The sequence below is a fragment of the Coffea arabica genome, chromosome 11c (genome assembly GCF_036785885.1).
Source record: "Coffea arabica cultivar ET-39 chromosome 11c, Coffea Arabica ET-39 HiFi, whole genome shotgun sequence".
Taxonomy (NCBI): domain Eukaryota; kingdom Viridiplantae; phylum Streptophyta; class Magnoliopsida; order Gentianales; family Rubiaceae; genus Coffea; species Coffea arabica.
In genome coordinates, this window is record NC_092330.1 from 23599573 (window position 1) to 23614328 (window position 14756).

At 44.5% G+C, this 14756-nt stretch overlaps 9 non-coding genes and 9 pseudogenes across 9 annotated transcripts; all 18 read left to right on the forward strand.

Moving 5' to 3' along the window:
• Positions 1-624: 624 nt before the first annotated feature.
• On the forward strand, positions 625-743 carry LOC140017301 (5S ribosomal RNA). Its single transcript, XR_011823612.1, has one exon. It is a non-coding gene; the product is annotated as a 5S ribosomal RNA (ribosomal RNA).
• Positions 744-1154: 411 nt separating this feature from the next.
• On the forward strand, positions 1155-1272 carry LOC140020216 (5S ribosomal RNA; annotated as a pseudogene).
• A 928-nt stretch (positions 1273-2200) lies between these two features.
• Positions 2201-2319, forward strand: LOC140017302 (5S ribosomal RNA). Its single transcript, XR_011823613.1, has one exon. It is a non-coding gene; the product is annotated as a 5S ribosomal RNA (ribosomal RNA).
• A 411-nt stretch (positions 2320-2730) lies between these two features.
• Positions 2731-2848, forward strand: LOC140020217 (5S ribosomal RNA; annotated as a pseudogene).
• A 928-nt stretch (positions 2849-3776) lies between these two features.
• Positions 3777-3895, forward strand: LOC140017303 (5S ribosomal RNA). The gene has a single exon (XR_011823614.1). It is a non-coding gene; the product is annotated as a 5S ribosomal RNA (ribosomal RNA).
• A 411-nt stretch (positions 3896-4306) lies between these two features.
• LOC140020218 (5S ribosomal RNA) lies at positions 4307-4424 on the forward strand (annotated as a pseudogene).
• Positions 4425-5350: 926 nt separating this feature from the next.
• Positions 5351-5469, forward strand: LOC140017304 (5S ribosomal RNA). The gene has a single exon (XR_011823615.1). It is a non-coding gene; the product is annotated as a 5S ribosomal RNA (ribosomal RNA).
• A 411-nt stretch (positions 5470-5880) lies between these two features.
• LOC140020220 (5S ribosomal RNA) lies at positions 5881-5998 on the forward strand (annotated as a pseudogene).
• Positions 5999-6926: 928 nt separating this feature from the next.
• Positions 6927-7045, forward strand: LOC140017305 (5S ribosomal RNA). The gene has a single exon (XR_011823616.1). It is a non-coding gene; the product is annotated as a 5S ribosomal RNA (ribosomal RNA).
• Positions 7046-7456: 411 nt separating this feature from the next.
• Positions 7457-7574, forward strand: LOC140020221 (5S ribosomal RNA; annotated as a pseudogene).
• Positions 7575-8502: 928 nt separating this feature from the next.
• On the forward strand, positions 8503-8621 carry LOC140017307 (5S ribosomal RNA). The gene has a single exon (XR_011823618.1). It is a non-coding gene; the product is annotated as a 5S ribosomal RNA (ribosomal RNA).
• Positions 8622-9032: 411 nt separating this feature from the next.
• On the forward strand, positions 9033-9150 carry LOC140020222 (5S ribosomal RNA; annotated as a pseudogene).
• A 926-nt stretch (positions 9151-10076) lies between these two features.
• Positions 10077-10195, forward strand: LOC140017309 (5S ribosomal RNA). The gene has a single exon (XR_011823619.1). It is a non-coding gene; the product is annotated as a 5S ribosomal RNA (ribosomal RNA).
• Positions 10196-10606: 411 nt separating this feature from the next.
• LOC140019839 (5S ribosomal RNA) lies at positions 10607-10724 on the forward strand (annotated as a pseudogene).
• A 928-nt stretch (positions 10725-11652) lies between these two features.
• On the forward strand, positions 11653-11771 carry LOC140017310 (5S ribosomal RNA). Its single transcript, XR_011823620.1, has one exon. It is a non-coding gene; the product is annotated as a 5S ribosomal RNA (ribosomal RNA).
• Positions 11772-12182: 411 nt separating this feature from the next.
• LOC140020579 (5S ribosomal RNA) lies at positions 12183-12300 on the forward strand (annotated as a pseudogene).
• Positions 12301-13227: 927 nt separating this feature from the next.
• On the forward strand, positions 13228-13346 carry LOC140017895 (5S ribosomal RNA). The gene has a single exon (XR_011824201.1). It is a non-coding gene; the product is annotated as a 5S ribosomal RNA (ribosomal RNA).
• Positions 13347-13757: 411 nt separating this feature from the next.
• Positions 13758-13875, forward strand: LOC140020778 (5S ribosomal RNA; annotated as a pseudogene).
• Positions 13876-14756: the final 881 nt, after the last annotated feature.

Sequence of the window (14756 nt, forward strand, 5' to 3'; positions counted from 1 at the left end):
TTGTTAGAAATTATAAATTTTGGCAAATTTGTTCGGGTAGACCCGACCCGGATCCGAGACTCGCCGGGTCCGGATCCGGAACACCGAATAAAAGACCCGTCGGGTAAACGGGTCGGATCCGGGTCCGGGTCCGGAATAATGAATTCCGGCCCGGACCCGGCCCGTTGACACCCCTAGGTGACCCCCTGGGAAATCCTCGTGCTGCATCCCTCCCTTTTTTGTTTCGAAATCCAAATTTCCCCTTCGTTCTTTATGCTGTAGTAATTTAGCTCCGTCGGAACGATTGCTTTATATTTTGCTTCTCATCGAAGCATGAAGGCGGATCTGAAGGCGCGAGACAAGTCAGGAACGGTACGGCTGGATCGAAGCCCGGATCGTCGGTCAAAGTTGTCGGCGCAAATGTATAAGCGCAAGCGTGAAGGATCAATTTCAGGATAATTGAGAGTTGCGCGACGAGGGAAAAAAAAATGGTGCAAATCAACAAGAAAAAAAATGTAAAAGTAAATAAATAAAAGGATGAGGGGAAATTCTTGAATTGACGCTTAGAATGAATTCGGGTCCAGAAAAGCCACACTGCTTCACAGGACGGGGCAGTTTAAAAGAATAAAGCGAAAGGAACATGGCGGGTGCGATCATACCAGCACTAATGCACCGGATCCCATCAGAACTCCGAAGTTAAGCGTGCTTGGGCGAGAGTAGTACTAGGATGGGTGACCCCCTGGGAAGTCCTCGTGTTGCACCCCTCCCTTTTTTGTTTCGAAATCCAAATTTCCCCTTCGTTCTTTATGCTGTAGTAATTTAGCTCCGTCGGAACGATTGCTTTATATTTTGCTTCTCATCGAAGCATGAAGGCGGATCTGAAGGCGCGAGACAAGTCAGGAACGGTACGGCTGGATCGAAGCCCGGATCGTCGGTCAAAGTTGTCGGCGCAAATGTATAAGCGCAAGCGTGAAGGATCAATTTCAGGATAATTGAGAGTTGTTCGACGAGGGAAAAAAAAGGTGCAAAGCAACAAGAAAAAAATATAAAAGTAAATAAATAAAAGGATGAGAGGAAATTCATGAATTGACGCTTAGAATGAATTCGGGTCCAGAAAAGCCAAACTGCTTCACAGGACGTGACAGTTTAAAAGAATAAAGCGAAAGGAACATGGCGGGTGCGATCATACCAGCACTAATGCACCGGATCCCATCAGAACTTCGAAGTTAAGCGTGCTTGGGCGACAGTAGTACCAGGATGGGTGACCCTAGGCCGGTCAACGGGTCGGGTCTACACCCGGATCCGGATCGGATCCCTGAAATTTTTGCGGGTATGGGTAGGGATTTAATTCCGTTATCCGGATCCGGATCCGTTTTTTCAAACAAAAAAACGGGTCGGATACGGAATATAGTATTCCGACCCGTATTAGACCCGGATCCGGATATAAATGATTTAATAATTTATAAAAAATATATATTATCAATATAATTTGATTAGGATGATGTATTTGAGTAAAATCAATTTGATTTATTTTCTTATTTGGTTTTTTCTTTGCATTAGCTAGAAATTTGTTTACAAATATATCTTTTTCTCTTTTTTGTTAGAAATTATAAATTTTGGCAAATTTGTTCGGGTAGACCCGACCCGGATCCGAGACTCGCCGGGTCCGGATCCGGAACACAGAATAAAAGACCCGTCGGGTAAACGGGTCGGATCCGGGTCCGGGTCCGGAATAATGAATTCCGGCCCGGACCCGGCCCGTTGACACCCCTAGGTGACCCCCTGGGAAATCCTCGTGTTGCACCCCTCCCTTTTTTGTTTCGAAATCCAAATTTCCCCTTCGTTCTTTATGCTGTAGTAATTTAGCTCCGTCGGAACGATTGCTTTATATTTTGCTTCTCATCGAAGCATGAAGGCGGATCTGAAGGCGCGAGACAAGTCAGGAACGGTACGGCTGGATCGAAGCCCGGATCGTCGGTCAAAGTTGTCGGCGCAAATGTATAAGCGCAAGCGTGAAGGATCAATTTCAGGATAATTGAGAGTTGCGCGACGAGGGAAAAAAAAATGGTGCAAATCAACAAGAAAAAAAATGTAAAAGTAAATAAATAAAAGGATGAGGGGAAATTCTTGAATTGACGCTTAGAATGAATTCGGGTCCAGAAAAGCCACACTGCTTCACAGGACGGGGCAGTTTAAAAGAATAAAGCGAAAGGAACATGGCGGGTGCGATCATACCAGCACTAATGCACCGGATCCCATCAGAACTCCGAAGTTAAGCGTGCTTGGGCGAGAGTAGTACTAGGATGGGTGACCCCCTGGGAAGTCCTCGTGTTGCACCCCTCCCTTTTTTGTTTCGAAATCCAAATTTCCCCTTCGTTCTTTATGCTGTAGTAATTTAGCTCCGTCGGAACGATTGCTTTATATTTTGCTTCTCATCGAAGCATGAAGGCGGATCTGAAGGCGCGAGACAAGTCAGGAACGGTACGGCTGGATCGAAGCCCGGATCGTCGGTCAAAGTTGTCGGCGCAAATGTATAAGCGCAAGCGTGAAGGATCAATTTCAGGATAATTGAGAGTTGTTCGACGAGGGAAAAAAAAGGTGCAAAGCAACAAGAAAAAAATATAAAAGTAAATAAATAAAAGGATGAGAGGAAATTCATGAATTGACGCTTAGAATGAATTCGGGTCCAGAAAAGCCAAACTGCTTCACAGGACGTGACAGTTTAAAAGAATAAAGCGAAAGGAACATGGCGGGTGCGATCATACCAGCACTAATGCACCGGATCCCATCAGAACTTCGAAGTTAAGCGTGCTTGGGCGACAGTAGTACCAGGATGGGTGACCCTAGGCCGGTCAACGGGTCGGGTCTACACCCGGATCCGGATCGGATCCCTGAAATTTTTGCGGGTATGGGTAGGGATTTAATTCCGTTATCCGGATCCGGATCCGTTTTTTCAAACAAAAAAACGGGTCGGATACGGAATATAGTATTCCGACCCGTATTAGACCCGGATCCGGATATAAATGATTTAATAATTTATAAAAAATATATATTATCAATATAATTTGATTAGGATGATGTATTTGAGTAAAATCAATTTGATTTATTTTCTTATTTGGTTTTTTCTTTGCATTAGCTAGAAATTTGTTTACAAATATATCTTTTTCTCTTTTTTGTTAGAAATTATAAATTTTGGCAAATTTGTTCGGGTAGACCCGACCCGGATCCGAGACTCGCCGGGTCCGGATCCGGAACACAGAATAAAAGACCCGTCGGGTAAACGGGTCGGATCCGGGTCCGGGTCCGGAATAATGAATTCCGGCCCGGACCCGGCCCGTTGACACCCCTAGGTGACCCCCTGGGAAATCCTCGTGTTGCACCCCTCCCTTTTTTGTTTCGAAATCCAAATTTCCCCTTCGTTCTTTATGCTGTAGTAATTTAGCTCCGTCGGAACGATTGCTTTATATTTTGCTTCTCATCGAAGCATGAAGGCGGATCTGAAGGCGCGAGACAAGTCAGGAACGGTACGGCTGGATCGAAGCCCGGATCGTCGGTCAAAGTTGTCGGCGCAAATGTATAAGCGCAAGCGTGAAGGATCAATTTCAGGATAATTGAGAGTTGCGCGACGAGGGAAAAAAAAATGGTGCAAATCAACAAGAAAAAAAATGTAAAAGTAAATAAATAAAAGGATGAGGGGAAATTCTTGAATTGACGCTTAGAATGAATTCGGGTCCAGAAAAGCCACACTGCTTCACAGGACGGGGCAGTTTAAAAGAATAAAGCGAAAGGAACATGGCGGGTGCGATCATACCAGCACTAATGCACCGGATCCCATCAGAACTCCGAAGTTAAGCGTGCTTGGGCGAGAGTAGTACTAGGATGGGTGACCCCCTGGGAAGTCCTCGTGTTGCACCCCTCCCTTTTTTGTTTCGAAATCCAAATTTCCCCTTCGTTCTTTATGCTGTAGTAATTTAGCTCCGTCGGAACGATTGCTTTATATTTTGCTTCTCATCGAAGCATGAAGGCGGATCTGAAGGCGCGAGACAAGTCAGGAACGGTACGGCTGGATCGAAGCCCGGATCGTCGGTCAAAGTTGTCGGCGCAAATGTATAAGCGCAAGCGTGAAGGATCAATTTCAGGATAATTGAGAGTTGTTCGACGAGGGAAAAAAAAGGTGCAAAGCAACAAGAAAAAAATATAAAAGTAAATAAATAAAAGGATGAGAGGAAATTCATGAATTGACGCTTAGAATGAATTCGGGTCCAGAAAAGCCAAACTGCTTCACAGGACGTGACAGTTTAAAAGAATAAAGCGAAAGGAACATGGCGGGTGCGATCATACCAGCACTAATGCACCGGATCCCATCAGAACTTCGAAGTTAAGCGTGCTTGGGCGACAGTAGTACCAGGATGGGTGACCCTAGGCCGGTCAACGGGTCGGGTCTACACCCGGATCCGGATCGGATCCCTGAAATTTTTGCGGGTATGGGTAGGGATTTAATTCCGTTATCCGGATCCGGATCCGTTTTTTCAAACAAAAAAACGGGTCGGATACGGAATATAGTATTCCGACCCGTATTAGACCCGGATCCGGATATAAATGATTTAATAATTTATAAAAAATATATATTATCAATATAATTTGATTAGGATGATGTATTTGAGTAAAATCAATTTGATTTATTTTCTTATTTGGTTTTTTCTTTGCATTAGCTAGAAATTTGTTTACAAATATATCTTTTTCTCTTTTTTGTTAGAAATTATAAATTTTGGCAAATTTGTTCGGGTAGACCCGACCCGGATCCGAGACTCGCCGGGTCCGGATCCGGAACACAGAATAAAAGACCCGTCGGGTAGACGGGTCGGATCCGGGTCCGGGTCCGGAATAATGAATTCCGGCCCGGACCCGGCCCGTTGACACCCCTAGGTGACCCCCTGGGAAATCCTCGTGTTGCACCCCTCCCTTTTTTGTTTCGAAATCCAAATTTCCCCTTCGTTCTTTATGCTGTAGTAATTTAGCTCTGTCGGAACGATTGCTTTATATTTTGCTTCTCATCGAAGCATGAAGGCGGATCTGAAGGCGCGAGACAAGTCAGGAACGGTACGGCTGGATCGAAGCCCGGATCGTCGGTCAAAGTTGTCGGCGCAAATGTATAAGCGCAAGCGTGAAGGATCAATTTCAGGATAATTGAGAGTTGCGCGACGAGGGAAAAAAAATGGTGCAAATCAACAAGAAAAAAATGTAAAAGTAAATAAATAAAAGGATGAGGGGAAATTCTTGAATTGACGCTTAGAATGAATTCGGGTCCAGAAAAGCCACACTGCTTCACAGGACGGGGCAGTTTAAAAGAATAAAGCGAAAGGAACATGGCGGGTGCGATCATACCAGCACTAATGCACCGGATCCCATCAGAACTCCGAAGTTAAGCGTGCTTGGGCGAGAGTAGTACTAGGATGGGTGACCCCCTGGGAAGTCCTCGTGTTGCACCCCTCCCTTTTTTGTTTCGAAATCCAAATTTCCCCTTCGTTCTTTATGCTGTAGTAATTTAGCTCCGTCGGAACGATTGCTTTATATTTTGCTTCTCATCGAAGCATGAAGGCGGATCTGAAGGCGCGAGACAAGTCAGGAACGGTACGGCTGGATCGAAACCCGGATCGTCGGTCAAAGTTGTCGGCGCAAATGTATAAGCGCAAGCTTGAAGGATCAATTTCAGGATAATTGAGAGTTGTTCGACGAGAGAAAAAAAAGGTGCAAAGCAACAAGAAAAAAATATAAAAGTAAATAAATAAAAGGATGAGAGGAAATTCATGAATTGTCGCTTAGAATGAATTCGGGTCCAAAAAAGCCAAACTGCTTCACAGGACGTGGCAGTTTAAAAGAATAAAGCGAAAGGAACATGGCGGGTGCGATCATACCAGCACTAATGCACCGGATCCCATCAGAACTTCGAAGTTAAGCGTGCTTGGGCGACAGTAGTACCAGGATGGGTGACCCTAGGCCGGTCAACGGGTCGGGTCTACACCCGGATCCGGATCGGATCCCTGAAATTTTTGCGGGTATGGGTAGGGATTTAATTCCGTTATCCGGATCCGGATCCGTTTTTTCAAACAAAAAAACGGGTCGGATACGGAATATAGTATTCCGACCCGTATTAGACCCGGATCCGGATATAAATGATTTAATAATTTATAAAAAATATATATTATCAATATAATTTGATTAGGATGATGTATTTGAGTAAAATCAATTTGATTTATTTTCTTATTTGGTTTTTTCTTTGCATTAGCTAGAAATTTGTTTACAAATATATCTTTTTCTCTTTTTTGTTAGAAATTATAAATTTTGGCAAATTTGTTCGGGTAGACCCGACCCGGATCCGAGACTCGCCGGGTCCGGATCCGGAACACCGAATAAAAGACCCGTCGGGTAAACGGGTCGGATCCGGGTCCGGGTCCGGAATAATGAATTCCGGCCCGGACCCGGCCCGTTGACACCCCTAGGTGACCCCCTGGGAAATCCTCGTGTTGCATCCCTCCCTTTTTTGTTTCGAAATCCAAATTTCCCCTTCGTTCTTTATGCTGTAGTAATTTAGCTCCGTCGGAACGATTGCTTTATATTTTGCTTCTCATCGAAGCATGAAGGCGGATCTGAAGGCGCGAGACAAGTCAGGAACGGTACGGCTGGATCGAAGCCCGGATCGTCGGTCAAAGTTGTCGGCGCAAATGTATAAGCGCAAGCGTGAAGGATCAATTTCAGGATAATTGAGAGTTGCGCGACGAGGGAAAAAAAAATGGTGCAAATCAACAAGAAAAAAAATGTAAAAGTAAATAAATAAAAGGATGAGGGGAAATTCTTGAATTGACACTTAGAATGAATTCGGGTCCAGAAAAGCCACACTGCTTCACAGGACGGGGCAGTTTAAAAGAATAAAGCGAAAGGAACATGGCGGGTGCGATCATACCAGCACTAATGCACCGGATCCCATCAGAACTCCGAAGTTAAGCGTGCTTGGGCGAGAGTAGTACTAGGATGGGTGACCCCCTGGGAAGTCCTCGTGTTGCACCCCTCCCTTTTTTGTTTCGAAATCCAAATTTCCCCTTCGTTCTTTATGCTGTAGTAATTTAGCTCCGTCGGAACGATTGCTTTATATTTTGCTTCTCATCGAAGCATGAAGGCGGATCTGAAGGCGCGAGACAAGTCAGGAACGGTACGGCTGGATCGAAGCCCGGATCGTCGGTCAAAGTTGTCGGCGCAAATGTATAAGCGCAAGCGTGAAGGATCAATTTCAGGATAATTGAGAGTTGTTCGACGAGGGAAAAAAAAGGTGCAAAGCAACAAGAAAAAAATATAAAAGTAAATAAATAAAAGGATGAGAGGAAATTCATGAATTGACGCTTAGAATGAATTCGGGTCCAGAAAAGCCAAACTGCTTCACAGGACGTGACAGTTTAAAAGAATAAAGCGAAAGGAACATGGCGGGTGCGATCATACCAGCACTAATGCACCGGATCCCATCAGAACTTCGAAGTTAAGCGTGCTTGGGCGACAGTAGTACCAGGATGGGTGACCCTAGGCCGGTCAACGGGTCGGGTCTACACCCGGATCCGGATCGGATCCCTGAAATTTTTGCGGGTATGGGTAGGGATTTAATTCCGTTATCCGGATCCGGATCCGTTTTTTCAAACAAAAAAACGGGTCGGATACGGAATATAGTATTCCGACCCGTATTAGACCCGGATCCGGATATAAATGATTTAATAATTTATAAAAAATATATATTATCAATATAATTTGATTAGGATGATGTATTTGAGTAAAATCAATTTGATTTATTTTCTTATTTGGTTTTTTCTTTGCATTAGCTAGAAATTTGTTTACAAATATATCTTTTTCTCTTTTTTGTTAGAAATTATAAATTTTGGCAAATTTGTTCGGGTAGACCCGACCCGGATCCGAGACTCGCCGGGTCCGGATCCGGAACACAGAATAAAAGACCCGTCGGGTAAACGGGTCGGATCCGGGTCCGGGTCCGGAATAATGAATTCCGGCCCGGACCCGGCCCGTTGACACCCCTAGGTGACCCCCTGGGAAATCCTCGTGTTGCACCCCTCCCTTTTTTGTTTCGAAATCCAAATTTCCCCTTCGTTCTTTATGCTGTAGTAATTTAGCTCCGTCGGAACGATTGCTTTATATTTTGCTTCTCATCGAAGCATGAAGGCGGATCTGAAGGCGCGAGACAAGTCAGGAACGGTACGGCTGGATCGAAGCCCGGATCGTCGGTCAAAGTTGTCGGCGCAAATGTATAAGCGCAAGCGTGAAGGATCAATTTCAGGATAATTGAGAGTTGCGCGACGAGGGAAAAAAAAATGGTGCAAATCAACAAGAAAAAAAATGTAAAAGTAAATAAATAAAAGGATGAGGGGAAATTCTTGAATTGACGCTTAGAATGAATTCGGGTCCAGAAAAGCCACACTGCTTCACAGGACGGGGCAGTTTAAAAGAATAAAGCGAAAGGAACATGGCGGGTGCGATCATACCAGCACTAATGCACCGGATCCCATCAGAACTCCGAAGTTAAGCGTGCTTGGGCGAGAGTAGTACTAGGATGGGTGACCCCCTGGGAAGTCCTCGTGTTGCACCCCTCCCTTTTTTGTTTCGAAATCCAAATTTCCCCTTCGTTCTTTATGCTGTAGTAATTTAGCTCCGTCGGAACGATTGCTTTATATTTTGCTTCTCATCGAAGCATGAAGGCGGATCTGAAGGCGCGAGACAAGTCAGGAACGGTACGGCTGGATCGAAGCCCGGATCGTCGGTCAAAGTTGTCGGCGCAAATGTATAAGCGCAAGCGTGAAGGATCAATTTCAGGATAATTGAGAGTTGTTCGACGAGGGAAAAAAAAGGTGCAAAGCAACAAGAAAAAAATATAAAAGTAAATAAATAAAAGGATGAGAGGAAATTCATGAATTGACGCTTAGAATGAATTCGGGTCCAGAAAAGCCAAACTGCTTCACAGGACGTGACAGTTTAAAAGAATAAAGCGAAAGGAACATGGCGGGTGCGATCATACCAGCACTAATGCACCGGATCCCATCAGAACTTCGAAGTTAAGCGTGCTTGGGCGACAGTAGTACCAGGATGGGTGACCCTAGGCCGGTCAACGGGTCGGGTCTACACCCGGATCCGGATCGGATCCCTGAAATTTTTGCGGGTATGGGTAGGGATTTAATTCCGTTATCCGGATCCGGATCCGTTTTTTCAAACAAAAAAACGGGTCGGATACGGAATATAGTATTCCGACCCGTATTAGACCCGGATCCGGATATAAATGATTTAATAATTTATAAAAAATATATATTATCAATATAATTTGATTAGGATGATGTATTTGAGTAAAATCAATTTGATTTATTTTCTTATTTGGTTTTTTCTTTGCATTAGCTAGAAATTTGTTTACAAATATATCTTTTTCTCTTTTTTGTTAGAAATTATAAATTTTGGCAAATTTGTTCGGGTAGACCCGACCCGGATCCGAGACTCGCCGGGTCCGGATCCGGAACACAGAATAAAAGACCCGTCGGGTAGACGGGTCGGATCCGGGTCCGGGTCCGGAATAATGAATTCCGGCCCGGACCCGGCCCGTTGACACCCCTAGGTGACCCCCTGGGAAATCCTCGTGTTGCACCCCTCCCTTTTTTGTTTCGAAATCCAAATTTCCCCTTCGTTCTTTATGCTGTAGTAATTTAGCTCTGTCGGAACGATTGCTTTATATTTTGCTTCTCATCGAAGCATGAAGGCGGATCTGAAGGCGCGAGACAAGTCAGGAACGGTACGGCTGGATCGAAGCCCGGATCGTCGGTCAAAGTTGTCGGCGCAAATGTATAAGCGCAAGCGTGAAGGATCAATTTCAGGATAATTGAGAGTTGCGCGACGAGGGAAAAAAAATGGTGCAAATCAACAAGAAAAAAATGTAAAAGTAAATAAATAAAAGGATGAGGGGAAATTCTTGAATTGACGCTTAGAATGAATTCGGGTCCAGAAAAGCCACACTGCTTCACAGGACGGGGCAGTTTAAAAGAATAAAGCGAAAGGAACATGGCGGGTGCGATCATACCAGCACTAATGCACCGGATCCCATCAGAACTCCGAAGTTAAGCGTGCTTGGGCGAGAGTAGTACTAGGATGGGTGACCCCCTGGGAAGTCCTCGTGTTGCACCCCTCCCTTTTTTGTTTCGAAATCCAAATTTCCCCTTCGTTCTTTATGCTGTAGTAATTTAGCTCCGTCGGAACGATTGCTTTATATTTTGCTTCTCATCGAAGCATGAAGGCGGATCTGAAGGCGCGAGACAAGTCAGGAACGGTACGGCTGGATCGAAACCCGGATCGTCGGTCAAAGTTGTCGGCGCAAATGTATAAGCGCAAGCGTGAAGGATCAATTTCAGGATAATTGAGAGTTGTTCGACGAGGGAAAAAAAAGGTGCAAAGCAACAAGAAAAAAATATAAAAGTAAATAAATAAAAGGATGAGAGGAAATTCATGAATTGACGCTTAGAATGAATTCGGGTCCAAAAAAGCCAAACTGCTTCACAGGACGTGGCAGTTTAAAAGAATAAAGCGAAAGGAACATGGCGGGTGCGATCATACCAGCACTAATGCACCGGATCCCATCAGAACTTCGAAGTTAAGCGTGCTTGGGCGACAGTAGTACTAGGATGGGTGACCCTAGGCCGGTCAACGGGTCGGGTCTACACCCGGATCCGGATCGGATCCCTGAAATTTTTGCGGGTATGGGTAGGGATTTAATTCCGTTATCCGGATCCGGATCCGTTTTTTCAAACAAAAAAACGGGTCGGATACGGAATATAGTATTCCGACCCGTATTAGACCCGGATCCGGATATAAATGATTTAATAATTTATAAAAAATATATATTATCAATATAATTTGATTAGGATGATGTATTTGAGTAAAATCAATTTGATTTATTTTCTTATTTGGTTTTTTCTTTGCATTAGCTAGAAATTTGTTTACAAATATATCTTTTTCTCTTTTTTGTTAGAAATTATAAATTTTGACAAATTTGTTCGGGTAGACCCGACCCGGATCCGAGACTCGCCGGGTCCGGATCCGGAACACCGAATAAAAGACCCGTCGGGTAAACGGGTCGGATCCGGGTCCGGGTCCGGAATAATGAATTCCGGCCCGGACCCCGGCCCGTTGACACCCCTAGGTGACCCCCTGGGAAATCCTCGTGTTGCACCCCTCCCTTTTTTGTTTCGAAATCCAAATTTCCCCTTCGTTCTTTATGCTGTAGTAATTTAGCTCCGTCGGAACGATTGCTTTATTTTTTGCTTCTCATCGAAGCATGAAGGCGGATCTGAAGGCGCGAGACAAGTCAGGAACGGTACGGCTGGATCGAAGCCCGGATCGTCGGTCAAAGTTGTCGGCGCAAATGTATAAGCGCAAGCGTGAAGGATCAATTTCAGGATAATTGAGAGTTGCGCGACGAGGGAAAAAAAAATGGTGCAAATCAACAAGAAAAAAATGTAAAAGTAAATAAATAAAAGGATGAGGGGAAATTCTTGAATTGACGCTTAGAATGAATTCGGGTCCAGAAAAGCCACACTGCTTCACAGGACGGGGCAGTTTAAAAGAATAAAGCGAAAGGAACATGGCGGGTGCGATCATACCAGCACTAATGCACCGGATCCCATCAGAACTCCGAAGTTAAGCGTGCTTGGGCGAGAGTAGTACTAGGATGGGTGACCCCCTGGGAAGTCCTCGTGTTGCACCCCTCCCTTTTTTGTTTCGAAATCCAAATTTCCCCTTCGTTCTTTATGCTGTAGTAATTTAGCTCCGTCGGAACGATTGCTTTATATTTTGCTTCTCATCGAAGCATGAAGGCGGATCTGAAGGCGCGAGACAAGTCAGGAACGGTACGGCTGGATCGAAGCCCGGATCGTCGGTCAAAGTTGTCGGCGCAAATGTATAAGCGCAAGCGTGAAGGATCAATTTCAGGATAATTGAGACTTGTTCGACGAGGGAAAAAAAAGGTGCAAAGCAACAAGAAAAAAATATAAAAGTAAATAAATAAAAGGATGAGAGGAAATTCATGAATTGACTCTTAGAATGAATTCGGGTCCAGAAAAGCCAAACTGCTTCACAGGACGTGACAGTTTAAAAGAATAAAGCGAAAGGAACATGGCGGGTGCGATCATACCAGCACTAATGCACCGGATCCCATCAGAACTTCGAAGTTAAGCGTGCTTGGGCGACAGTAGTACTAGGATGGGTGATCCTAGGCCGGTCAACGGGTCGGGTCTACACCCGGATCCGGATCGGATCCCTGAAATTTTTGCGGGTATGGGTAGGGATTTAATTCCGTTATCCGGATCCGGATCCGTTTTTTCAAACAAAAAAACGGGTCGGATACGGAATATAGTATTCCGACCCGTATTAGACCCGGATCCGGATATAAATGATTTAATAATTTATAAAAAATATATATTATCAATATAATTTGATTAGGATGATGTATTTGAGTAAAATCAATTTGATTTATTTTCTTATTTGGTTTTTTCTTTGCATTAGCTAGAAATTTGTTTACAAATATATCTTATTCTCTTTTTTGTTAGAAATTATAAATTTTGGCAAATTTGATCGGGTAGACCCGACCCGGATCCGAGACTCGCCGGGTCCGGATCCGGAACACCGAATAAAAGACCCGTCGGGTAAACGGGTCGGATCCGGGTCCGGGTCCGGAATAATGAATTCCATCCCCGGACCCGGCCCGTTGACACCCCTAGGTGACCCCCTGGGAAATCCTCGTGTTGCACCCCTCCCTTTTTTGTTTCGAAATCCAAATTTCCCCTTCGTTCTTTATGCTGTAGTAATTTAGCTCCGTCGGAACGATTGCTTTATATTTTGCTTCTCATCGAAGCATGAAGGCGGATCTGAAGGCGCGAGACAAGTCAGGAACGGTACGGCTGGAGCGAAGCCAGGATCGTCGGTCAAAGTTGTCGGCGCAAATGTATAAGCGCAAGCGTGAAGGATCAATTTCAGGATAATTGAGAGTTGCGCGACGAGGGAAAAAAAATGGTGCAAATCAACAAGAAAAAAATGTAAAAGTAAATAAATAAAAGGATGAGGGGAAATTCTTGAATTGACGCTTAAAATGAATTCGGGTCCAGAAAAGCCACACTGCTTCACAGGACGGGGCAGTTTAAAAGAATAAAGCGAAAGGAACATGGCGGGTGCGATCATACCAGCACTAATGCACCGGATCCCATCAGAACTCCGAAGTTAAGCGTGCTTGGGCGAGAGTAGTACTAGGATGGGTGACCCCCTGGGAAGTCCTCTTGTTGCACCCCTCCCTTTTTTGTTTCGAAATCCAAATTTCCCCTTCGTTCTTTATGCTGTAGTAATTTAGCTCCGTCGGAACGATTGCTTTATATTTTGCTTCTCATCGAAGCATGAAGGCGGATCTGAAGGCGCGAGACAAGTGAGGAACGGTACGGCTGGATCGAAGCCCGGATCGTCGGTCAAAGTTGTCGGCGCAAATGTATAAGCGCAAGCGTGAAGGATCAATTTCAGGATAATTGAGAGTTGTTCGACGAGGGAAAAAAAAGGTGCAAAGCAACAAGAAAAAAATATAAAAGTAAATAAATAAAAGGATGAGAGGAAATTCATGAATTGACGCTTAGAATGAATTCGGGTCCAGAAAAGCCAAACTGCTTCACAGGACGTGACAGTTTAAAAGAATAAAGCGAAAGGAACATGGCGGGTGCGATCATACCAGCACTAATGCACCGGATCCCATCAGAACTTCGAAGTTAAGCGTGCTTGCGCGACAGTAGTACCAGGATGGGTGACCCTAGGCCGGTCAACGGGTCGGGTCTACACCCGGATCCGGATCGGATCCCTGAAATTTTTGCGGGTATGGGTAGGGATTTAATTCCGTTATCCGGATCCGGATCCGTTTTTTCAAACAAAAAAACGGGTCGGATACGGAATATAGTATTCCGACCCGTATTAGACCCGGATCCGGATATAAATGATTTAATAATTTATAAAAAATATATATTATCAATATAATTTGATTAGGATGATGTATTTGAGTAAAATCAATTTGATTTATTTTCTTATTTGGTTTTTTCTTTGCATTAGCTAGAAATTTGTTTACAAATATATCTTTTTCTCTTTTTTGTTAGAAATTATAAATTTTGGCAAATTTGTTCGGGTAGACCCGACCCGGATCCGAGACTCGCCGGGTCCGGATCCGGAACACCGAATAAAAGACCCGTCGGGTAAACGGGTCGGATCCGGGTCCGGGTCCGGAATAATGAATTCCGGCCCGGACCCGGCCCGTTGACACCCCTAGGTGACCCCCTGGGAAATCCTCGTGTTGCACCCCTCCCTTTTTTGTTTCGAAATCCAAATTTCCCCTTCGTTCTTTATGCTGTAGTAATTTAGCTCCGTCGGAACGATTGCTTTATATTTTGCTTCTCATCGAAGCATGAAGGCGGATCTGAAGGCGCGAGACAAGTCAGGAACGGTACGGCTGGATCGAAGCCCGGATCGTCGGTCAAAGTTGTCGGCGCAAATGTATAAGCGCAAGCGTGAAGGATCAATTTCAGGATAATTGAGAGTTGCGCGACGAGGGAAAAAAAAATGGTGCAAATCAACAAGAAAAAAATGTAAAAGTAAATAAATAAAAGGATGAGGGGAAATTCTTGAATTGACGCTTAAAATGAATTCGGGTCCAGAAAAGCCACACTGCT